The sequence below is a fragment of the Salarias fasciatus genome, unplaced genomic scaffold (assembly GCF_902148845.1).
Source record: "Salarias fasciatus unplaced genomic scaffold, fSalaFa1.1, whole genome shotgun sequence".
NCBI lineage: Eukaryota > Metazoa > Chordata > Actinopteri > Blenniiformes > Blenniidae > Salarias > Salarias fasciatus.
The window spans coordinates 159,975-185,704 of NW_021941234.1; the positions used below are offsets into that span (position 1 = coordinate 159,975).

The following is a 25,730-nucleotide window of genomic DNA, read 5'->3' on the forward strand; positions in this document are numbered from 1 at the left end:
GGAGGGCTGATATCTATTGGGCCATTTCTGTCTTGACTGTACGCCATTAGCTCCTGCTCTACTGATGAAATGAAAACGGCTTCAGCGCCATGTCATGCCAGTGAGTTGGTGGCAGCTCTCTTGCTTTCACCATTTAATTTTTTCTTTCTTTCTTTACGGTCACCTTCTTCAGAAACCAGCTCCCTGTCATCCAGTAGTGGTTGCGGGACATTTTTTTTCAGGTTATTATGAAGCTGGCAGCTCTGGGAGTCCAAGCCATAAATGTATAACAGTGAATCACAGAACCCACCCACCCTCCATCCCGCAAGGCTTCAGCAAACCGCTGTTCATGACATCAGTGTTTTTTGTTTTCTTTTTTTTTCCCCCTTAAAGAAAATCAAAGAGGCGATTTCACAAGCTAGCATCCACACTGGAGATGGATACTGTCAGGGTCCTCTATCAATCATGTGTGGAGAAAAGCAACAGCAGCAAGGACAGACCTGTTGATTGCTGGTTTGATAAAATTAAATACTGCTCTTTATCATTGTTGCTATGTCTTCCGAGTGGTGTGAGTTTATTTTCTCATTAATGTAATAGATAAATTGATATTGATTGTTTTTTTCTGACGCGCTTCATAAGGCATCAGAACGAAGGGCAGAAACTAACACAATTGAAAGGTACTGAGCCTGCAGAAGTTTGCATCTGATGAAGTTAAATAAGTTACAGAAAGAAACATTTTTCAGATTTTTCCTGAAGCATGTCTGAACAGAACTATCACCTGTACCTACCTGGGGTTTTTGTGGTCCTTCAGAGAACTCGCCCTAAGTTGGGGGGTGGGGGCGTTGTAGTCTTGAACTGAATAGAAAACATGTTCTTTTCGGTGGATGGTTGTGAAACATTCTGTGAGAGGGACTGGAAACACTCAAGCTATTCAGACAAAAGAGTAAATGAGAAAGGCAAGTCCTAATACTGTATATAGGCCAGCATACCTTTTTTCTTCTTAGATTTAGTTAAAAAAATGTATTTCATTGGAATAAATTCAACAGGGAAGAGTTGTGAAAACTGAGATTAGGTGATCCATTATACCCCAAACCATACGTCTTTATAGTTTCTCCCTTTTTCTTTCTTAACCTTTGAAAATGTGAAACACCCAACATCACCGCTTTATTTGCCAGGGATGGGTAGGATTATCATCGCTGAATGTTGAATCAGTAATTTTTTTATGGCGGTGTGCTGAAGGGAATGTATTTTTGGAAGCTGTTCAGTCAGTTGGGAGATTTAAAGTAGACTCATGGTCATCGCTTTGGTTTCGTCCAGAGAGTCGTTGGTATTTCTCTGAATTCAGCAGGTTTTGGTCAGCAGATTAGGAGAAGACAGCTATTGAAAATGTAATGCTTCCTCTGGGAAGGAATCTGCATCTCTGTTCATAGTCGTACACCAAACCACAAGACGCTACAGAAACATGATTTGCTTGTTGGACCAAGAAAAGGTGGCCAGTGGACACAGACGAGACCAGCAGTAGGAGGACTCTGCTATTCATGGAGCATCAGTGGCTCCTGGCTAACAGCAGCTCAGCCTGTCTGTTAAATTTCAGTCTCATTAATATTTCATTATGAATAAAACTCGGCGAGTAGCGTCTGCGTGTCCTCCTCACTGTGATAATGTCTGTCTCTTGCACTGCGTCGACTACGGAGCATGCGATGGGCTCTCTATTAATCTTTCTGCTGCTCTTGATTGGAAAATCCTGTTGGGCTTTAGAGTAGCACTTCACTCAGTTCTCAGCCCTCCCCTTGTACGCACGCACACACACACACACACACACTTTGGGCTGAAACTAGATCAGTTGGTGTGTACTTCCACAAGTTCAAGTGCTTTTGTGTGTGTCGGTGCACACCGCTGATTAAATGACTGGAGCACTTCATGTAATCATCACATGCATTCTGCATGTGTGTGTGTGTGTTTGTGTGTGTATGTGTGTGCTCGTGTAGATGCACCAAACCGATGCATATCTGCACATCTTCGCTCATACATTCCAAATCTCATGCATTTTGCATGGCCTTTTGGGAGAACAGAATAGGACTACGGCAGCAGGATGACTCACGAGCCGGTGGAGGCTTTTGACCACTGGCACTTGTTACTGGGGTGTCAGGAACCGGCCCGACGCCTTGTCATGTGGCCTTGATGTCAAACAGCTTGAGACTGATCACTGTCATTGCCATTCTGCCATGTATGTATACTGGTCTCCAGTAGATGCATGCACACATTTCTCTGCATGCTCAAGTGGGTCCCTTTCTCTCTTTTTTTTTTTGCTGATTCTCACAGCGTCCACTTGTTTAGATTCTTTTCAGCTGAAATGAAAATCGATACCGCTGAGAATTGATAGCGTCATAAACAGGCCCCGGATTATTGCCTCGTCGATGTGACCCATCTTGTCGTTTGAGTCCCAGCTGAGGCTGGGGTTGATGGGGCCAGTGGCAGTTACGCACATTGATGAAAACACTGGTCTTTCCCTTTCACACCAGTTTAGCACCAGGAACTAGGGCTGGTCGATATGGCCCAAATTCATATTTTTGATAGTTTTTTTTTTTCTCAAAATGGCAACATATGATATAAAGTCAATATTTATTTGCCTGGATAAAGTTGTATCACAAATTTAACTCTGGGTCAAAGTCGCAAACAAAATGCAACTCAGGCACTTTTATTAACCACCAGCTGCACAAAATAAGCGTTTAAATTTTCCCAAAATGGCGAAATAAAGTGACATTCAATTGGAAAATTGGATGTTTGTCAGGTTGAAGCCTGATATTTTAAACTCATTTTAGTTCAGGGACAAACTTGAGTAATGACTGCATAATAATGCACAAACATCCACAAATTCAAAGATTTCAGTGCAGATGAATGTAATTCATGCATGAAAATGTAATATATATATATATATATATATATATATATATATATATATATATATATATATATATATATATATATATATATATATATTAAAAAAATCCAATTTCAACATTGTGCCAACTTTAAACTTTGTATCCTGCAAAATACAGTGAGATGTCTCTTTTAATCCTGCTGCAGCTAGAAATGCAACAATGACTCAACCAGATGCACAGTCAGTCGGTCAGTCATCTCACAGGCGGGACTGGACCCCCTGGAGTCCCGGGTTTAGCCCTCAGATCATGACATAGCTGACCACACTGACAGAAAACATGAACTAAACACTCCCTCCTATCTGAGGCACACAGCTCCAGAGGGGGTGGAACATTTTGTTTGCGTTCTCTGCAGATTGTGTTTTTTTTTTCTTCTTCTTTTTTTTCTTTTTGCTCAACATCAGATAAATGAAATTAGCAGTTCCACTGTGAAATGGTTTTGGGTGATTTGTGCATTTGACCAATATATGTATGCGCTAATTAAGGATCCGTTATTTGCGCAGCACAATTAGTAGGTAACACTCATCATCCAAAAGAACCGGAAACCCCCTCTTCATCTTTTTGTTCGTCACTGTGTTGTGTTTGTCTGCAAACTTGAGATGTGAGTGGGTGAGCTTCGGGGAGGGGCGGGGCATGATGTAGGTCAGTCAGAGTGAGAGAGGGTGCAGGCAAGGCCACATACAGGGAAATGTAGGAACTTTTAAAACTCACATTTTAACACAAAAAAACTATCGATATAAAGAATGTTGTATTTTTCATAAATAACAATTTTTAAGAAAATGTTGATCTGTCACAAATTTCACTCAGCCCTATGTCAATCATTCTATAGCTGTCACACATTCTACTGGCACATAAAACTGTACGCATTTTAAAACTGTCAAACTTTCTATAACTGACTGTTTCAGAGTGTGTGACACACATTCTCTTTGTGCCTGTTCTCTTTGCGTGACTTTTGGTGTCACCTCCCCCACAGCCCCAAAACATGCATTTAAGATTGATAATTGATTCTAAATTGGCTTCAGGTCGAAAAGTCATCATCTCTTTTTGCCCTATGATTGACTCCTTTGTTCTACGACCCTAATTTAGGAAGAGGTGAATGATTGGGTTGATCAATGAATACATTTTAAAAAATTGATACATGTTCATTTCTGTTTTGATAAAATAGCTTTTTAATAATTTCATATATGGATGAGACAGCCCCTGTAGGAGAATGAATTGTTGAGTATGTCATGATTTTTCATGAACAGTCACAACTTAAAATCCTTGTAAACACCTCTTTGTTTACAATGATTTTCCTCAGATTGTACTCTGAGCAAATGATTAGCTCCATTCATGTGACTCTGCTATTTTTTGATTGTGCCGTAAGCATGCACAAGCAGGGAAAACGTCCCAGCGGGACACAACTCTGGAAGTTGGATAATTATGTGTTGTTTTATTTTTAGATTGTGTTTGTTTTTGCTTTTCCCTGTAGTCCTGTTGAAATATCTAAGCAGTGCCTAAAGTTGAAATGTTGCCCCACATTCTAAATGCTTCAAAAATAATCAGGGACATGGCTAGATGCATGAAATTGGGGGAACTTGAATTGTATTGTATATTCAGATGATATGTACAGAATGTACAAGAATGCATTGTACATTCAAATAAATCGTGTAATCATATTTGGGAATGGATTTGAGGTTGTACCAAGTTTGTAAATATCTTGTGAAGTATTCCAGATTGCTCCATACAGAGATATTGTAAACTTATTGATGCCTTTTGTTATTGTAGCCTTGAATATTTTTTCAGAAAATATTTTCTTATTAGTTGAGCATGGCCAACATTAATAACACAAATGCACCTTTTCAGATTAACTGAAGGAATCAAATTAATGGCTCAGAAGCTGTGATTTGCAGGCCACAAACATCTTTTTTTTTTTTTTTTTTGAGCAGGTTTCACATCTGATAGATGTGTGTGTGTGTGTGTATGTGTGTTGGCCAGTTTGCTGTAGATTACTGTCGGTTAACCCTCTAAATGTCTCCAGTCGCCTGACCATGTCATTAACACCCCAACCCCCTCTTCTATGGGCTCATCACCACCTGAGCAGGCCACAGCAATGAAATGCAACACCAAAGCATCAATCCTGTTTTTATATATAATTTAAATAAGGAAAAAGGCACGGTAACATAAAATCTTATTGACTTTTGACATTTTCAACCATTTGGCATAAACTTATAATTTTTGTTCTACCTGATTTTGTGACGTTTTTGTTTTTTAATGATCCAAAGCATTTTTAGCACATGCTCTCCAACAAAACATTGTCCTGGAAACCCTGCCTTGATTGTACACTCCGTCCCTTTGTACCTTTCACATTGTAACAGTGTACAGACTCTTGCTGACACACAGCCAGAAGGCGAGCTAATGTGGGATGGCTCCTGTCCAAGTTAAAAAGAGAGGATCTGGGTTAGTCGGAGCCCTGGGGTGAACAAGTGTTGTTTTAAATTTGTATTTAAAAAATGTTAATCATGAAATTAAATTCTCCAGAGGACAGCTACGGAGGCACTGCTGCAGAGGTGCACATGCATACTGCTCCCATGAATTGCTTCAGATTAGTTGAATGAGGGTTTTTTTTTTTTTTTTTTTGGCATAATTTGCATGTGCATGTTGGTGTTTGTGGGGTGAGTCATCTTAGAGGAGGTGGCACTGGTGGAGTCATGCTTTTTAAATATGCCGGGCAGTGGTGGGCCTACAAGGGTTTTCAAAAAATAGTTTCGCCAAAAACAATTGCCCGGGAGAAAGCGGAATTATGTGAACACAAAACTCCCACATTTACACCGCAGGCATGCCTCAGAACCGCCGTGTTTCCATAAGTAGTGAAGACACAAACAGATTACTCATGCTTTAGGTTTGTGTATCTTCTGAAATAGTACCAAGTTCAATAGAGAGATATTTACTTTTTTAATGATGGAGTTCTTCTGAATGACTCCTTAATGAATTCACAATATGTATTATTTCTAGTATTTCAGCTGATCCTTTTCATTCATTTTTAAACAGTCAGGCTTAGTGAGAGCCATAAAAATCCATCTGTCTGGTACTGCGTCCAGTTTAATTCAGCCTTTCTTTCTATGTTTTGTTGAAAGCCTTGTAGTCTGCCAGAAACAGAAAAGAACATTTAATTGAAATTCATGTGGTTATTTTCATGATGGTAGTGGTGAACACTCTCACCTCAAAGCAAGAAAACCCCCATTGTGGAGTTTGCATGTTACCCTTCATGTCCATGCATTCGTTGTGATCAAAGCTATTTCACCAGCAAATCATTTGAATGCGGAACTTGTAATTAAATTCAATTTTAGAATTGGTGTTTTTTTTTTTTTTTTATACTTCAAGTTATTCCTGTTTTAGTACAATTTCTTGTAAAAGTTAGAGGAAAAGGGGGTATGGGAAATGGACAGTGCTCTGTATACAAATACAAGCTCCGGAAATGCCACGCTGTAAATAAGTAAAGACATTTGTATTTTCAGTAATGACTGAAATATGTTTGCAAAAACTCTTCTATCCATAAGAGCTGGCATGCCCCAATTGTGGCAATAATGACTGAGGTGGCAACCCTTCCTTTCAATGCATGTGGTAAAATGTCTCCAAAACCACTGATAATAGCTGGACAGTTTGAAAATATCCCAGTTTAGTGTCATGTTCAATTGGACAGCGAGTTCTGGAGAAGAGCAGCCAGGCTGTCAGCCCGTGGTGCTGTTGGAGCTAAAGCAGATCAGGACCCTCAGGAGCACAATGACTGCAGCGATCAGCGCCGAGGTGGAGGTGGTGGTTATATGAAGTGAGACGATGCTTTCCCCACCTCACTTCAAAAGCAGAAAAGCATCTGATTGTCATGTTTGATCAAAGTGCCGCTTCCACAACAAAACTCGCTCTCCTCCTACTTTCCGCTCGTGTTCTTGTGTGTGTGTGTGTGTGTGTGTGTGTGTGTGTGTGTGTGTGTGTGTGCAACCTGTTGATCCTTGTAACACTGTTACTGGAGCTACCTATGAATTACGGCTCTTCTCTTCATCCCATACTTACTCTGATGTGCAAAATTGTCTGCGAGGGACTGTTGAATAATGTATCGGAGCTTGGTGACACTGAATGAAACACTAGTGTTCCATTCAGTGTGTGTGTGTGTGTGTGTGTGTGTGTGCGCGCACGTGTGAGCGTGTATTTATTTACGGGGGAAGGGGTTTGGCAAGGAAACTTCAGATTGATTTGTGTGTGTGTGTGTGTGTGTGTGTGTCTGTGAGAAAGCCTGTGAGTTTGCAAAGAGGAGAGACGTTAGACCACACAAACTATTGACCGGGTTAGGTTAGGGAGAAGAAAAAAACAGCTCGGCTAAAAAGGCACGAGCACCGATGGTTGCCAGAGAGGATGAATGGCTTTAATAGAGAAAACTCCAGGCTTCACTCCAGAGACACACACACGTAGGCACACGCGCGCACACACACACATTCGGTGTGAAAGCTTTTCAGAGAAATACCATGAATCCACAGTGCTCAGTGTGTGTGTGTGTGTGTGTGTGTGTGTGTGTGTGTGTGTGTGTGTGTGTGTGTGTGTGTGTGTGTGTGTGTGTGTGTGTGTGTGTGTGTGTGTGTGTGTGCGCACATGTGTGTTTTATTCCTTTATTACCTTTTTCAGACAAATACAGATGTACTCTATAGAGAAAGCACAGTGCTAATGCTTCACCTGATGACTCCTTCAGATAGCGCACAGGTTCTCCATATAGATGAAGGGATCACACTCTGGACTCTATATATGGGGAGAGGTCGGTCCTGTGAAATTAGTTTTACAAGCCCCCAAGTCGAGGGAGAGTGAGAGGACCTTTGTAGCTTCTTGGATGGAAAATATTTCAAGGCAACTGAAAATAACTGCAGCATTTATTCCAGCTGTCATAGATCGCTTATCTCCTCTGAACTCTCAGGTCTGGGAAAGAACTTTCTCAAAGCCATCCATGCATTGCATTCGGACTTACGTTAGATTATCTCTGAGCTTTTGATTTGGCTGGAATTATCTCTTTGTGTTTTCTCACCATTGGTGATCCTCAGGGCACAGACATTGACAGATGTAGCTTTTCCAACACAAACAATCCTCTTTCAATCAAAAGATTTTCTGTTTTTATCCAAACAACATTATTGTGGCCTTCTGTAGGCCAAGCAGCTACGGATTGGACAGTCATTTATTGCAGAAACCTCCAGGAAATACTATCTTTCCATGAACTAACAGCATCCTGGCCAAGGTTTTCATGTACTTCTCTCTCTGAAGAGCACAGGGAGACTGGTGTCAAATTATCGATCAAATGAGGGACTTCATAATAGGCCAGTTAAGTTCTTTAATCCAAATGTTTTATCTATTCTAATATATTTTTTTTTTGTCTACATATTTAAAAAGAAAAAAAAACACAAGAAGATCACAGGTTATGGAAAGGGAAATGGAAAAGTTCTTCAACGAAACTCAAACCTCATTTTGAAGAACTTTTTCCAAAATAAAACCTTATTGAGAAAGGAAACATTTTTCACACAGAATGTGAGCATATTAACACGACATTTATTGCTAAAAAGTACAAATGATCTTGTTATCATGCCTCATGTTTTGTCCCAAAAAAGCCTCTTGAAATTGCTACTGACCCCATCTTTTAAATCCATATATTTAAGTATTTGCTATTTCTTATTCAACAGTTATTCTAATTACTCTTCATATCTCTGTAAAACCTAATTGTGGCTTAGTGTTATTTCAGTCTTACGGTTGATATCTGTTGATATTGTTCTTTGTGAGTGGTGAATCAATAAAACAAGCATTATGATGTCAAAGCTCCATACAGCACGACTCCCATCGTCCACCATGGGCCAACATTTCATCAAGGAGGAGGATTATCTTTCCTCCACAGCCCCTGGCTACTGCCGGACACCTTCCAAAGGCCCGAGGCTAAATGAATATTGCATAGCTGCCACTTTGCACACAGATCCTATATATGGACACATGTGCAGAGGGGGGGAAAAAAGTCGAGTTAAAATCTTTCCCACGTGTAGAGGCCTTTATATGTCACGCTTGTCCTTGTGCTGTTCGCACTGTATAGCACCCAGTAAGGCCGTCTCACTGCAAATGGATTTTCCACATCAATATGGAGATTAAGATTGATATTGACCTAAAGCTCCGGGGCAAGAAATGGAGCTCCTGTGCTCAGTCCCAAGTGGGGTGCTGTTGGGAGCTAATCTACTTTAATTGACGTGTGGTGATGGTTGTTGCGTCACACGTTTGTAACACCGACTAAAGCAGGGGCTTAATGCTAGCAGGGGTTGAACTGCCGACGATCTTCAACATATTTTGGCAGTTTTCTGTTGTAACTCCAGATTAAACCAGATTGTGCTATGAACTAGAACTGAATGGGAACCTTGGAATCATGACAATTATAAAGATGGAAAAGAAACGAGTAGGGATGAATTACACTGTGGTGGGCTGCCAATATTGGTAGTTTATGGGAAACAATGATTTTTTTTAATTAGAAAAACATCAAATTTAAATGATGACCGGTCCTTCAGAATAATCCAGAGACAGGCGGAAGTATGGCCTTGCCCTCTCTGACCTTTTTTCACCCTTCCCCTTTTTCTCTACTAATGATTTTGTTTTTTAGGGGTGCTGGGTTCTGGGCGCCTGCAAGGTGGGGGGCTATTGTTCTGTATTGATCCTGCGTCCCATGCAATTATGTTTACCTAACCATGTCATTTTCATTTCACCTACTGTATATCTCTCACCTTTTCATTAAAAATACACCAGGTGATCAGCTGTCATTCATGAGTCTTTTTTTTTTTTTTTTTTGGGAACAGTTAACACTCAAACTCTAAAGCACATCTAAAACATAGTTCATGTCTCTGCAGTTGAGTTACTGTTTTTCATAAAAGTAAAAACCAATTAAAAACTTAAAGAGTAGCAGTTTCTGTTGCAGACTCTCCCACAGTGCAAACAAATATCCTGAAAACACACTGAATGAGAAGTTCCTCAAGTTTTTGTCGCTATTCATTGTGTTCTCGAAGTCTTAATATTTTGAGTCGCTTACTGGGTTTATTCCTCATACTTCTGTAAATACTGAAATAAAATTGAACCTCCCAACATGGATGTGGAATCTGCCACTGTACCAAGCACCTGTTGACCGCAAAAAATAGGCATGCAGTCTGCGTTGCTATTTTCTGGATTCACGTGCACATTTATGCGACTCCAGACTCAAACTCGCAATCAGTTCAGTTGCCATTCAGGCAACATGTGGTCAGCATGTGCTCATTTTTTTCCATCGTATTGCAAATAAAGGTAGAAAAATGTGCATATGATATCTTTGTGGCATTTTTTGTCTAATTTGTTCTTTAAATTAAAGTGGAAAATCTCATCTCCAGTCAGTATTTTGTCCACGATGGGTTTGTAGGTGAGAAGAAAAACACTTGGAATAAACTACAGATGAGGAACGAGCCTGGAGCTTTAGGTTGGTGGATAGGCTATTTATTTGTCCCGCATTTGTCCTTCAATCCACCAATGCCCATATTTATTTTGGCATTAGCTTTAAAACTAATCTGGTGGAGTAACAGTGGTGGTAGATGATGGTGTGAGTGTGTTTGTATGCACGCGTGTCTCAGAAGTGTCACTAAGCTCTTGAGATGAGAGCCGCCCTGAAGTCTCCAAATCCCGCTTTACAGCGTGGAGTATGCATGTGTGTATGTGGGTATTCTTTCACTCTGTGAAAAATGAGTCACGGCTATAAAAATCCACACACCATGCCGCCCTGGCAGCATAATCAGAACATTATGTTTAGTTTCTTTCTATCTCACTGGATTAGTTTATTTTCATCCAGGGGGGAGCATTTTGTGTGTGTTGTAGAAATGGCTGCGTATGTGGTTGCTTCAGCTTTACTTAAAGCAGTTTTAGTCACTACAGGACGTGCCTTTGAAACGCACTCCTCTCCAGCATGAATCATCATAAAGCTCACCTCACTCGGCATCGGCCACGCCAGCAATCAGGGAAAGCTAACTTAAGAAGTGTCGTGTTTGGGCATGAATTACATTAAAAGTAAAGAAATGTGGGCTTGGTAGATTAGTTGTTTGTAACAATGGATCTTACACCATTTGAAGCCTGTATATTTCCGATGTAAATACGTCTGCATGAAGATGCATTTGTGGGATGAGCAGCAGAGTTGAGTATGCTGATTGTGCCCATGAAGAAACTCATTCAACTATTGACTGTTTTTAAATGCTTCTGTTAGGTCAAATTTCCTTGATGTTCCTTTCTAAATCTTACAATCCACTAAATCTCTGAATACTTGGCTATGGAGTTAATCACTCTTTGTACATTTTTCCCACGGTTTCCTCTTTTGAAAGTCGGTACACGAGAATGCTTGAACCGAAGGAAGGTTGAACTTGGCCAAAGCCCACATTTGATACCCAATATCACGTCCAGCTTGGTGAATTGTTTGGCTAATCCCTCCGAAAGCTGTTCTGTTGGATTGTTTTGTTCAAGAACCAGAGTCCTCAACGGGTCTCTCTAAACAGGTTGACTGGGCCAAATCGTGCCTCGGAAACTGGCGGCCCGTGACTCACAAGTGATGATTCATATCACGGTGTGTCATACAACAGAAGAAGCAAGAGGTGGATTTGGGTTTCTTGGGTGTTAGCCAACGCACTTCCATATTTTTAGACACACTGTTGTCCAGTGAGAAAATTCACCAGTATTATTTCCATAATAAACCAAGTCTTGTAGGTACTGTTGATTGTGACTAACTTGACATTTGAGCCAGCTTATTAAAGACTGGAAAGTGTTAAGTTATATTTTGACATTCTGAAATGAAGCAAATAATTGAAGACTTAAGATAATCAACACTTATATTTTTATAGGCACTACATGAAGATGGAGATGAAACATTATCGAAAAGTTCCACCTTGGGAGCCCTCTTTAAAAAGATGTGTTTTTAGTGGCTCCAAGCACTTCTGTCGTGTAAACAGACATCCCAAAGGCAACAGACGTTTTCTATTTTAACTTGAAAGAAATGGAAATGGATTTGTTTCAAAGTAAGAAACAACAGGTTCCTGATAATCAAAGTTAGAGGCCCAATATTGAATAATTTTACTAATTTGACCATAATTGTCACATTAGGCCGTTTTGGAACTTTCACAATCGCCGCTGTTGCAGATTCCTGCTCCATAATTTAAATTCCAATAAAAAATTGATTTAGGATGTTCTGACTAACAACAGATGCATGAACATCATGATTTTTAAGATTATTTGTATGTTTTTCTCCTGCCGGTTGCTCCTAAATGTCAAGCACGGTGGAGGGAGAGGAGGAGGAGGAGATGCGCAGCAACAACTTTCCCAGAGGCTCATGCAAGCGTCAGTTTGTGTTATAAATCATTCAGGGACACTCAGAAGGGGCACAATACATTTTTATCCTTCTTCTGTCATCCCTCCATTCTCTCTCCCTGTTTTATTATTGAATACGGGTTCGTCTGAGTGGCCAATTTGCTGTTTGGCACCATGAGAAAGACAAAAGAGGAGGAGGCTGGTTAACAGATAAGACAAGAGAGAAGAGTGAGAAAATCTCGATTAAACATGAGAGTTGAAGGAGAAATGGGTAAAGGAGTCATTCCGGTTTGAGTCCACACTGGGATCCAGTGGCTTAAAGGAAAAAGGTCAATTTTGATGCTCTGCACATCAAGATTGTTTAATTTTTTGCAGACAATATTTGGCATTCTTGAAAAAGGCGATGTGCATAGTTCAGGGTCAGGTTGTGTCCATCGGTGGTGGTCGCGGAGGCTGTACCACCTGCTTGTCGGAAGAAAACACAGAGCAGTAGCTGACAGCGCTCCGCTGTCAGAACAACTCTCTCAGATTTGATGTGCATGTTGTGGATACATGGTGTGTTCGTGCGTGTGTGCGTATTTGCTTGTGGGTCCGCGTGCAAAGGCTTGTTGGTAAAAATGCAGCATGTGCCTTGTCCTTGAACTTATGAATTTTAAAGGGAAAGTATTCTGCTGTTATTAGAATAAACTTTCCCGGGTTAAAATGCTGTGATGCTAAATGATGCATTCAGGATCTGTTTGGATCATTTTCATCCTAAACATGAACAAGTGGATTTACAACATGACTTGAGGAGATCATGTTTCTCACTGTTAGACTGAAACAGGCTGCCATTGAATATCACTATATTATAAGCTGTAAAGAATTAGTCCCAGCTTACTGATCATTCAGTGTGTCATCTATGATCTTGAAGGCTGTCAGTGTGATATCTTCTTATTAATTGTAACTGATTGTTGTTTATATTACCTGTGTTCGACCAAGACCTTGATTTGTCAGAAGGGCCAGAGGCTCGAGGGCGGGCCTGAACAGGGTGTGTCTGAGAGAACTTGAGGTGAGTGGAGTGAGAGCTGGAGAACCTGCTGGACGTTTGCGGCTTGGCAGAGATCTTTGTTTACTTTGCTGGAGTGCCAATGTGCCAATGCCTTGTCCTCTTTTTTTTTTTTTCTCAGCATACCCTGGTGGATGCCCTAACATTGATGCACCACAAGCATCAGAAAAGAGTGACTTAAAATGGCACGATGTCAAAAGATTTGATGTACCTCAGTGCTGAAGTATCTTTTGTTAACAGATGTGTCTCATAAGCAGTTTCGGATACTTTGTTATAAAGTAATTGTTACTTTATTGCCACTGATCATGGCACTATATGCTAGCTACTAATTTTAAACACTATATACTGCCGTGAGAAAGGCTAGTTTTACCCTATTGATGTTGTGTTGTTACAGCATAATTGTTACATGCATTGTTACCATTACAGGAAACTCCTGTCGACTAGATTCAGTGGAGTTAATAATCCTGACCGAATGAAATAAATGAAGACTAGAGTGTGATCATAGTACCCATGATGTACTGAAGGCCTTAAACTGTCATCAGCTTACTTTTAGATTTGTGTGCATGTTGGCCAGTTATCTCCACACTCTCCAAATCTTCCTTCAGCTTTAGCTGAATTTAATGAGTCGATCAGTCATCACACTGAACCACACGGTGCTGAAACCTCAGCTAACATGACACAGCAGCCCCACAGTAATGTAGCAATGTGCACTTCATCAGGACATCCTAAGTAAATTAACACAAATACAGATTTTTGACGAGATGTTCAACATGAGTGAATAAATTTCAAAAACATAAACCAATTTTTAATTTGTTCAAGAGTTGCTCTGTTTCAGCATTTGGGTTGTTGTCTTTTTCCTGGTCTCACATCAGGTTGGAATGGTTTGCAAATGATTGCATTCGGTTTACATCTTATGCATCTTGTATTTCATGGAGCTTTTTTTTCCTCTGTCTGCTGTTTACATTCTTGTCTATTCAGAAGCTGGTAAAATGAGATACTATTGCCTTAGACCCTGGATTTACCGAGAGGATGATAAATGACAATCATTAAAGAGAGTTTCATTGGTTGTTGACTCGCAGTGCCATCTGCTTCGGTTTAAAAAAAATCCTGGAAGTTTCCCCACTGTTTGCTCGGGGTGAACATCACCTTCCTTCTTGTTCTTTCTTGTTTTATGGGCAAAGCAATGACCCTTTGTTCTGTTAGGAACAAGATATAAAAAATATATAGCCTAGATGCCTGTGAAGGACCAAGTATTCTTGTATTTGATAATATCACAGTAAAAAAGAACACAAACGTGTTTTTTCTTTCTTTTGTTATCATTTAAGTATTTGCAGAATCTGTAATCAGTTGCAACCTGCTGCAGATCATCATTAGTGTCAGAGAAAAAAATATACCGGTGGGAAACAGCCATATTAAACTGGTGCTGTCGCCCCAGGGTTGTATCCTCCAACAAGAGAAGCTCCGGCTGACGAAACCGTCACGTCGTTAAAACAGTGTCATAAAATGTGTTAAGTACATGTGTCGGGACATAGAATGTTATTGCTACATTGGCCTGATTTGGAGAAAACATACTGTTTTGTACAAGTTATTATTGCACCTGAGAAGTAAAAATAGATTAAATTCATATCATGGCATTTGGGTGAAACTGGACCAGAGCTAGCTTCTGAATACTTGAGTTATGACCTCTTATTTTTATGAGGCCACAGTGACCGGGAATCCAATCCAATCAGTGTGTCCTTGGGAAAACATCAACATTCGTGCCACGTCGAAAATCTTTCCCTCCTACGTGTTCTCCAGATATCAGCATTGTTAAGAACGCAGCGAATGGGAAGAGGGAGTGACTTCATCTTAATATAAGCAGAGTGCTGAAATCTGACCCGTTTATCTTTGCCTGACAAGAATTGTATGTGAAAATTATTTCAAGAAAGTACATGACTTAAGGAATAGCTTTCAACTAAGTCATCAAAGGTTTTGGCACATTTACAAATAATGTCCAAGTAGAAAGTAGGTCTACATGTTTGCAAATATACTGTAATGTGTTCCAATAAAATCACGCGACTGAAGTATGCAATGTGTAAAATATGTGTCCTCGTTCGCATTAGAAGAATTCCTGCTGCTGATTTTTAGACCCTACTGACACAACAACGTATCAAGTGAAAACGTAGCATTTTTGCGTTTTAGTTTCTGGAAAAAAAGACTACTACAAGAGACGCCAAACTTGGATTGTTATTACGGAGGACTCCCAACTCTAAAACTACCAAGTCCCAGGAGAATCTGGACTGGGAGTCATGTGGAGGCCGCCTTTGTTCCCATCCATCTGCTTGCAAAAGTGCAGAAAAACAATTTGCTATGGGTGGGGTGCACATGTGCAGCAACAGTGTTTCAAAAATGCTGTTTTTTCTACGGTGTTTTCGAAAAGTTCTACTTTGTGAGCCGTTTTCAAAAAGTTGCATTTTCAGTGGCTCCAGTGTGTGTGTGATTGAGTGAATGTGATCAACAGTGTAAAGCACTGAGCTCTGCTCAAGCAGTGTTGAAAAGCGCTACATAAGTCTCGTCCATTTACTTTTAAGGCAACCAATGCTCAAAACGCAGCAAAGGTTTTTGCTTGAAAATATTGTCATGTAAACAGAGCCTCTGTACGTTAAGATCTCATCACATTAGTCCAACTTACACAGCGCTTTATTCCTCTCATTGCTGTGGCTGTTTAGTTGCAGAATATGCATCTACTGTATCTCGACAGCTGTTCTTTGTTTACATTATTCTAATCACTTTAAAATGTCAACGTGCACACAAAGGAAGCTGAGGCACAAATATGAGAAGTCTCTGTGGGAAGAGACACTCCACATGTTGTGGATGAAGCATAAGCTCTAATATGATGAACTTCTCCCTCCTTTGTCGACTTTATAAAATGCACTCACATGTCACATGTTGTGACTTCAGCTCATTGATGAAAAGAGCTGGGAAACATGTGGTTACAGTGAGTTTTACTGTTGGAATTTCTTCTTTCTCTTCATCTGGAGAGAACATGATTGCTAGCATCAGAAAAATAAGAAATTACTCGAAACATTATGGAGATTTTGCATTCATGGAGAGCAGTGACTGGATTCTTTCTACCTGATGAATCTACAAGTGTTTTTGTTAAGCTCACCGGCTCGCTGAAAGCACTGTTTAGTCATATTATCACAGGTATATCTTATATTATGTCCATATTGCATTCTGATTGTTTTATTTTTCTCTCTGTCTTTTACACCTCAGGTACGACATCCAGTCATGAGGGCTCCTGGTAAAAACACATCCCTTGACCTACACTGAGGAGAGAGTAAAGGAGTCACGGACGCGGGCCTGACATCAACCTTCACACATTTCACACAGGTCGGTTACACTCACTGGAAACCCTGTTCACATCGTCTTTGGACTGGTTATATTTTTCTCTCCGCACATCTTTGTACAGTACAGACATGCACGCAAGCGTCCTTGTTCAACTGCTTGTGTCAAATTCTCCATCTTGATGCAGCTGAACTGACAGACGAGGCATCATCCAACTGTAAAGTGGGTCTTGTTCGCCTCTTGCTGAAAGCTTGCTGCCCTGTCGGCTCTCTGATGTACAGAACAGCTAACCGACCCTCTGTCACACTGAATTACAGTGAATCTGGACGGAGGCAAAGTCTCCCCGGCAGATACCGAGGCTTCCTCATGTTGTCTTACCAATTACAAAAAAATGTCACATCGTTACTGCTGCTGCTGCAAAAAGGAAAAATAAGATTTGGGCACCTCTTCAGAAACCAAAATTAAACACTAGCGGGTTTTTGTGCTGATATGCCTGAAGTATGTACAGTATACATTTAATTATACATTAAAAAAGAAAAATGTTGCCTTGCCTTGCCTGGACATCTCAGGGCTTGAATTGATTGAAGAACACCTAAGGGTTGTCTGTGGTTTGGCAATAATGTAAATTCTGTCAACATGTCATCTTCTCTCAGAGATTCAGCAGCAATAATTGCATTTTCTGTGTGTGTGAGTGTGGCTGTGTGTTGATTCTGTTCCATGGGCAAAACTTTCTGCCGAGTCATCTCCTAATTTTGTGAAAACTGGGTGTGGCAGAGAGAAAGAATTTGGGTATCAGAGACATTCTTCACTTCACCCGATTGACTATTGTTGGCATCAAATTCCTGAACGGGCTGAATGCTTGAAGAGCTCTCGGGCTGAAGGCCTGTGATATTCAGACTGTCCACAGCGCTCCAATTCAACTGCCGAATCATTAAAAACCTCACTTTGTTACTAGAAGGAAGGAAAACTTGAAAACCACTGATAGATCTAGTAGGGGCTAAATCAATCCTGTACACTTGAAGAAATGTCATAGTGAATTTTTAGTGAAATTGTATGTGATTCCTCTGTTGTTCCTGATTTTACCCTTTCTTCTCTAGCCTCTATCTAACTGGGTTCTCTGTTCAATTTAGTGAATGAAACAGAGTAAGTTAACCCTGAAGCTAATGGCACTTTCAGCATTTTCAGGACAAAAAAATAAAAAGTGTACTCTAGGCTAATTCTGCAGGAGGAAGTGGAAAAAGTTTAATATCATGGGATTATCAGTAGCCGATAGCTGCTGCAGCTGTCGGAGTGGCAGCAGGGAAACTCCCTTTTTCTTCCTCGGCCATCGGAAAATGTGACAGCACAATAGGATGGCCGTACTTCTTGGGTATGTGACTGTTCTGGCACGTACTCTGTTCTTATTGGTATAGCTCAAGAAAGGTCTTGAACACTTTTTTATTTTTTGGGAGGGGAGGATGCACTTTAGTATTAAAATGATATATATATATTTTCTTTTTAAAGAGTTTTAGATGTTTGTTCTTTCTTCTGTTATAGTAAATATGTGTGCCTTTCCATATAACCCTGTAGCGCTTATCTGATGATCGATAGGTGTATCATATCTGTTGCTGCGAGGAAGTGTGTTCTAGTGTTCATGTGGAGTGTTCTATTCCTATATCCTCGTGAAAATGGGGAAAAAAATCAAAGCGGACGTGACTGTGATTTCCTATGCATCAGTTCACTGCTTGTGAATGAATTCCAATAGTTTCCCACATGCAATTTGAAAAACTGACATTTGATTTAAAGGGGAGGTATTACGTGTTTTTTAGCCCTTTCGTATCAATATGCAGCACACTAAAGCAACAGCTTTGCCCAAAGTTGGATGGTGAAAGCTGCATGTGTCAAAAAACAACTTAAATAAAATTTGCCTCTGTATCAGGCTGCCTCAAACGGCTGGAAATGAGTTCCTGTCTCTTTAAGAATCTCCTCACCGTAGCGACACACCCCCCTCAGTGCGTCCATCTCCATGCGCATTCTCCGGCATTGGAGAGGGGCGGGGGAGCGAGCTGTGCGGGAGGAGCTGTGCAGACTACGTCAGAGATGGGGCGGAGCTGTGCAGCACCAAGCGTTTCAGCGCTAAACATGGCTGCCAGTAGGAGATTCAGGGATTGCTCGAATATGCGTGAATGGTTCAGGAAACAACTCCATGCGTCTTTTCAATGGGAAAATTACACTATAGCATTATACAAAGCTCGAAAAAGTGGCTTTTGCATAATACCCCCCCCCCCCCAAAAAAAAAAAAAAACAAACAAAAAAAAACTATTGTGCTATTAAGGTTGTGCATGTGCTTACTTGCATATCCATGCACTCTCTTCTAGTGACTGTGTGTATCAACTCAAAGCTTTTCCCCGGAATAAAAGCTGCTCTTACGTCTTCATTGACAAGAAACAAGCCTATCACATTTGGTCCCCTTTAAATCTGATCATCATCATCCTACTAACCGGCTCTCGAATAGGCTTCTATAATATTCATTTGCTAACAAGGATGACCCATTTAATGGCATGCAGGAGGGCCACGCTCACACGCATGCACATGTCACACTTACATGCTCGCAGAGCTCTTTGGGGACTCCGCTGCACTCTGCTGAGATGCCACTTTCTGTCTGCTCATTTTGCCGCTTTTTTTCTTTTTATATGAGACGAGATTACTGAAGTGCACTGATTATCATTTTTACACAATCCAAGCCTTCTTGCGCACTCATACATATGTACTGTTAAACACACACACACACACACACACACACACACACACACACACACACACACACACACACCCCACACACACACCTCCAAAGCTTTAAGCCTACTCTCCACAATGTTATGACAGAAGTGGTAGGGAACTGGATTATTATGTAATTTGTAATTCTCTCTCTCGCTCGCTCTCTCTCTCTCTCATGCACACTCACAGTCACACACACTCACACTCACGATGTCTAAATGCACAATTTTTTTTTTTGCTGTTTGTGATTAGAGCTGCTGATTTGAATCCTAGTAAGAATTCCCACAGTCTAAGTCCTGTCTAAAGCTGGCAGGGGGGGACCAGTAATCTGTTAAACCTCGGTGGCTACACACACACACACACACACACACACACATGGCATATGGAGACTTGCATGCTCTTGCTGACGTGTCAGATTGTTGTGCACGCCGCTCACTTGTATGTATCTGAATGCACATATGCTACCGTCTGTATTAAATATGCACACACACACACTAACGCACAGCTGCATTTTGCATGCACTTTCATAAGAGTTGAAATACCGTGCACGTAAAGCCCCGGAGACTGAATGTGAAACGGAAGATAAGGAAATTATGTTTTCCTCTTTGTCAAAGCTTTGAGTGAAGTGATGATTGATACGAGGAAAAGAGAAGCTACAAAGGGGATTAAAAACGTCCTGTCACACAGAACTGAACGTGTTAAGAGATAAAACTCAAGTCATTCATGTATGATCAAATCAGAAGGAGGACTAGATGTGTTTCCACTTGGAGAAACTTTTTTCTCATAAGTTGACTTCTGTCAAGCTCAGCATTGACACATCTGAGGAGAGGAGAGGCATGTTTTTCCTGAATGTTTAGCGTCTACCAAGGCGAGTATACGCCATCATCTGCTAACCCATTGAAGTTTATAACAACTTGTGCATATATCCTGTCAAGGTTGTTTCAGCACAAATACCAAAGTGAGTTTAATCACAAAAATGAAAATATTAATTTGTTTTGCAGCCGTATTGACCAACTATTTTCTTTTTAGAGGCTTTGCATAAAGTTTCAAACTCTGTTAAAGAAAATAGCCCAAGATATAGAAAATTAGAAAATAACTGGTAAAGCACTGAAAAAAGGAGGTCTTCCATAAATCTGTCTTCTGTAGCACGTGGTATCTTTGCATCCTATTCACCAGCTCGGTGGATCTGGTCCTTTACCAACATGTTGGCACATCAATTAGTCATCGTCGCATCAACAGGGGGCCTGAGGCTGGGAGGATGGTCGCTGTTTGTTTGTGATTTTCTGCTTGTGTGTTTCCTGTGCAGGCGTGCTGAACTTTGCCCCATATTTAACCTGCATATGCCCACATGTGTACAAATAAAGCACTTTATTTACCCCGTGGATGTTTTCCTCATGTAATGCTCAAGTGAAAGGAAGGATCAATGTCATTCTGCATTTCTAATAAGATTTTACACGAGGGGAAAAAAGTCAGCGTGGGAACGAGTTGTCAAAAAATCTTGTTGCCTCACCAAAAATATGTAGGTAAAATGAGTTGTTGCATCAATACATTTTTGTCAAATCAGCAGTTAGTGCATCTTTAGCTGCAATCATACAGCTGAATACGGATAAGTACTCACAACTTGGCATGTTTCTCTGTTGATTTTACTGTATGGGTTTAGGTCATGGCCATACAGTTCTTTTGCTGTATTTGTATTTATTTATTTATTTATTTTTCTCAGGGCTTGTAAGGCACCGCAAATTTATCCTGCTGCTGTCGTTGAGGTTAGAAACAGATTTGATGCATAATGATAAGAATAAAGCATTTGTTTCCAAATGCTATATACATATCTTTCAAAGTAAATAAATCTTTATTTTATGAAAACACATATAGACACACACCTATCTCAACATACAGTACGTCCTTACCGGTATATACATATCGAATTCAGCATGTCTGAAAAAGTGTTAGAAGGTGAAACTATGAATTAACATGTAACTGTGACACCCGAGGGTTTGGCAGAAAGGCGCTAATTACTCTTAAGGGTTGACAAACGCATTTATAAAGTGTCAGTGGACTTCCCAATCTTCACTTTTCTAAGTCATGAAATTGTTATAAAGCTGCAAACTTGCCGTTTCTCTCTGTCCCTCTCTCAAGCTTTTGAGTCAAATGTTTCTATTTCTCAAAACTCCTGTTTACTGGAGGAGAAATGTCTCATGCAGATGGTTCAGCTCTGTGTGTGTGTGTGTGTGTGTGTGCGGGTGTGAAAAAGTTCAGGCCAGATTAGCATAAACTGTATAATCCCCTCAGCGCATCGTTTTTCTATGATGTACAGTTTGTTGTATATCGCAAATCCTTTAGTAGCATTACCCACCCACCAGCCCTCCCCCACACACAGTTTTGGTCTTAAACGGTCGCGTGAGCCTGTGAGGAAGCGTGCGACTCCAGCTCATTGACACTAATGGCCACCTGCACATGTGCGGTGTCGTGCAGCGGTGTGCGGCAGACCACATGTACTAAAGAATTCACACACAGCAAGCATTTAATCTGTCTAAGCCATTTGCCTAATCAGCTCTTTGTGAACAATACCACTCAAAGATAGACACACACGCGCGTGTGCTCACACACACACACACACACACACACACACACACACACACACACACACACACACAGACTGAGCTGAGCCATCCGCGCTGAGCTTTGCCGGACTAGTAACAGCTTTACCGAGCCCCCTGTGTTACAACCTGTTGATGCCACATTGCATCACTTCACACATCTTAAGAGAGGAAAGGAGGAAGACGAGGAGGAGGAGGAAGAGTGGAAAAGAGCGTGAGAGGGAGGTGTGCGCTCTCCAGAGTGATCACATGACTTCACTCGGCGTTCATTTGCTCCGTCTTTTTCTAATCTGTCTTTTGCTCATCCACTGACTCTCTCCATCAGCGCTGCTTAGATCTGCTTTCAAAGCTCCACCACTGGGGGTGAAGCTCGCTCGCCCTCAGTAGGTTCACGTTCCTCCATCTGTGTGTCGAGACCCCCTCCTCTCTCGCTCTCTGAAGTTCCTCCGTGTTTCCTCAATTTTTGTTTTTCTCCCTCTTACTTTGTGAGCTGTTTTTTTTTTCTTCTTCTTTACTCTCATCTGACGTTCCTTCAGATGACAGCAGTGATGCCGTGTGTTTGCGTGCTGCGAGTGTGTTTTTGACAAACGGGGAGTGGAGGCGGGCGGTTGTGTCGGCCTTTAATTCAGCAGCTATCTGGAGAGCTCTAGCAGGGTAGATGAGATGGAGACAGAGCTGATGCAACCAGGAGACACATGGACACACACACACACACACACACACACACACACACACACACACACACACACACACACACACACACACACACACACACACACACACGCACAGGTTCATGTTGCAGGTCAGCAGCCAGACAACCACAGATGCACACAGTAACACATGAATATTATCCAGGTCAAAAGCTTGCACCTACAAACAAAGCAATGAAACCTTTCCTTGTGTTAGTGTTTATCTTTCCTAAGTTGTTTCAAGTTTGAATTCTTTAGTAGTTTTATGGCATCTTTCAAGTTTTGACAGTGTTTGAGTATTTCAGACAAATCAGAGATCCAGAAATCCACAGTCGGGTAAAGCAGGGATTCTGTGAGTATGAGGATAAATCAGAGGATGATGGAAGCTTAAAGATGATGACCTTAAAGAGACAAAGTAAAGCTGCTCATTTGAGACAGAAAATAAATTTACCGGTGGGTGTTGCATGAAGACACAATAAAATCAAATTTAAAATAAATTAGGAAAATAAGTGAAACGCAAACTATGGGAAACACTGTAATAGCCAGCTTGAATTAAAAAAAAAAAGGATCATGGATATATTTACTGACAAAATATACAGGTTGTTCATTTGTCTTCTACTGACCATGGTGAGCTGTTGCCTAAGATATATTGAGCATCTACTGAGTAACTCAATTAAATTGGTCACCATCAAACCCTGAAGAAGATTCAGTCAACTTAAAACCAAAGAACCAATGTCACTTGGGAACACAAGCCTTGAAGACAGATTTATACGTTGCTCATTGTTTATAGTCCAGTGCTGCCCTCTGTGTTCAGTCCATTTCCACTTTTTTCCCTCAGTTCTGCTTCTTGGAGTCTGAGCATGTGTGTTAGCTTTTCCAAGAAGAAGACATCTCCCTCCACCTTTAGCCACTGATCCGTTGTTAGTGGTATTTCCCTCACCCAATCCCTTGTTATTGCTGTTTTACTTTGGACTAACAGTATTTTTTTTTTTACCAGATATTTGTCAATCTCTCGACAATTCTTTCAGGTATTTACATAAATAGAGGACCATATCCAAATGTTTGTCTTAATTTTAACTTAGAGCTAGGGTTGGCGATCTTGGAAAACTAGCATGTATTCAAATGTAGCATCTCCCCAAGGCTCCGCCTAGCTCTGCCCAGCTCCCACCCCATTGGGGGAGCTCCTCCAATGGGACACACCCGCTTACATGCACGAGCACCGCTGTTACGGGGGAACATGTTAACCTATCTGACTGCCTGCACACAACGCGCAAGGGAAGCAGCTCGCGCTCTGCAGTGCGCCCGCTCCGCTTCGTTCTATTTTTCACGCGAGCCGCGAGTGCCTTGGCAACGCGCGCACTGAACCAGGACCAGTGCACGCCATTGAAATGTACGCGCAGAGGGCTAGTAAAACGGCGAAGGGATTTGATTGGTTTACAACCAAGGTGTCCCGGCAAGACTATTGGTTGCTGTTTTTCCTGTTTTACTCCTGCTGTAGATAGCGGATATTTTCCGCTCTACTTTAAGAACACGCTATGAATTGCTTCCCATCGGGTCATAAAGATCATTTTAACCAGTATTTAAAAAAATGTATCTAATTCAGATCGCCAACCCTAGCTTTAAACTTTCTCAGAAACAGTTATTTTCAAGGAAACTATCGAGTATTTGTATTATAATACATCTGCATCCTATTCCATCTTGCATTGCCAAATTCTCACCATCAGATATCCCGACACTGCCCGAATGTCCTTCAGAATTCGTCACACCATTATCACAAGCATGAGGAATTTACCTCGAGGTTTCATGCCTCTCAGAAAAGCCGCTACAACTACCAGATGCCCTCCGGCAGTAAGCCGCAAAGCCTGCATATGAGATCTGTCTTATTATATAAGCAGGTAAAATGACACCATGTTTGTGTGGAAGTGGGAACCTGTGGTGGTTTCCAAACATGTTCTGGAGCATTCTTTGAGAAAAATCAAAGCTAATTGCCATGAAATTGATTTGAGTCCAGCTCCAGCACAGTTAAAGATGTAGTGGTAGTCACAGGAGGTTGTTTTTTTTTTTCTTTCTCCATTATGATAGCAGAACCACCCAGTCAGTTAACACATGTTTATTTATGTGGTTTTGTTCACAATCAAAGACACTGATATTGCTATGGTGATTTATTTATGATGATTCTTACAAATCAGAATTAAAATTGCATTAAATGTATTTGCTGAAAGACATTTTCAACGAGCTGATTTATCTTTCAACTGTGCGGGAGGGTTGTTCCACATTTGGAGAGTTTGGAAACCAAAAGTTGCTTTACTTAGTTATAATCCAGAAAGCACAAATACAAATTAACCTGTTTTAGACTTTAGAGACACTGGGGTTATTATTATTATGTATTTTTTAAAATTTGAGACTTTTTTTTCCTCCTCTATAAATGTTTTTCTCTTTTGTTTCTTTGCTTTTTTTCTGTTCTTGTTTTTTCTCTGTGGGATCATTTTAATAACGTGGGTTTCCAAGGTTGATACCAGGCAGGGTTGACCAATGGAAATATATCACAATGCCCAGGTAACCAAACTAGGACTGATCAAGCCTCTACTTTCACCCCAGCAGCAATCCTCAATCAGCCGTCCGAAACCAGAGACACTTTGTCTGCAGCTATGGCAGTTGATATGATGCTCTAGTGATGCCCACCCCACTGAGGGTTTAAAATAAAGATTGACCTGTAAAACCTCTACAGCCCACTTCTTTTAACTCAAGAGAAGTTTACCAGCCTCTGCTCCTGAATTTTGCCTCCAGACAAATGCGCTTGTCACATTTCCTTTAATCAGCCTCCTCCGTGCACTCTTCCAGAGGCACTATGAGCTCCAGCATATTTCCAGTCCTTCAAAGTAACAGTCGAGTCCAGCTGGAGCGGTGTTGTTGCAGTGTGATGTGGAAACTTCGGCCACTTTCCCAAAACAACCTGATCAGAAGCTGGATGGAGTTGGCCTGTTGTTTTCTGTGTGCATACCCTCTGCAGACAGCCACTTTTCGAGTGTTGTTGTGTTCAGATACA

The 25,730-nt window shown here is 40.9% G+C and overlaps 1 protein-coding gene across 2 annotated transcripts in view; it reads left to right on the forward strand.

The window, feature by feature from the left end:
• LOC115384403 (serine/threonine-protein kinase TAO3-like) overlaps positions 1-25,730 on the forward strand; it is a 73,142-nt gene that overhangs the window by 10,363 nt on the left and 37,049 nt on the right. For both annotated transcript variants that reach the window (XM_030086660.1, XM_030086661.1), the window contains exon 2: positions 16,570-16,686. The gene's annotated coding sequence lies outside the window, so the exon portion shown is untranslated. The remainder of the gene's footprint in view (positions 1-16,569; positions 16,687-25,730) is intronic.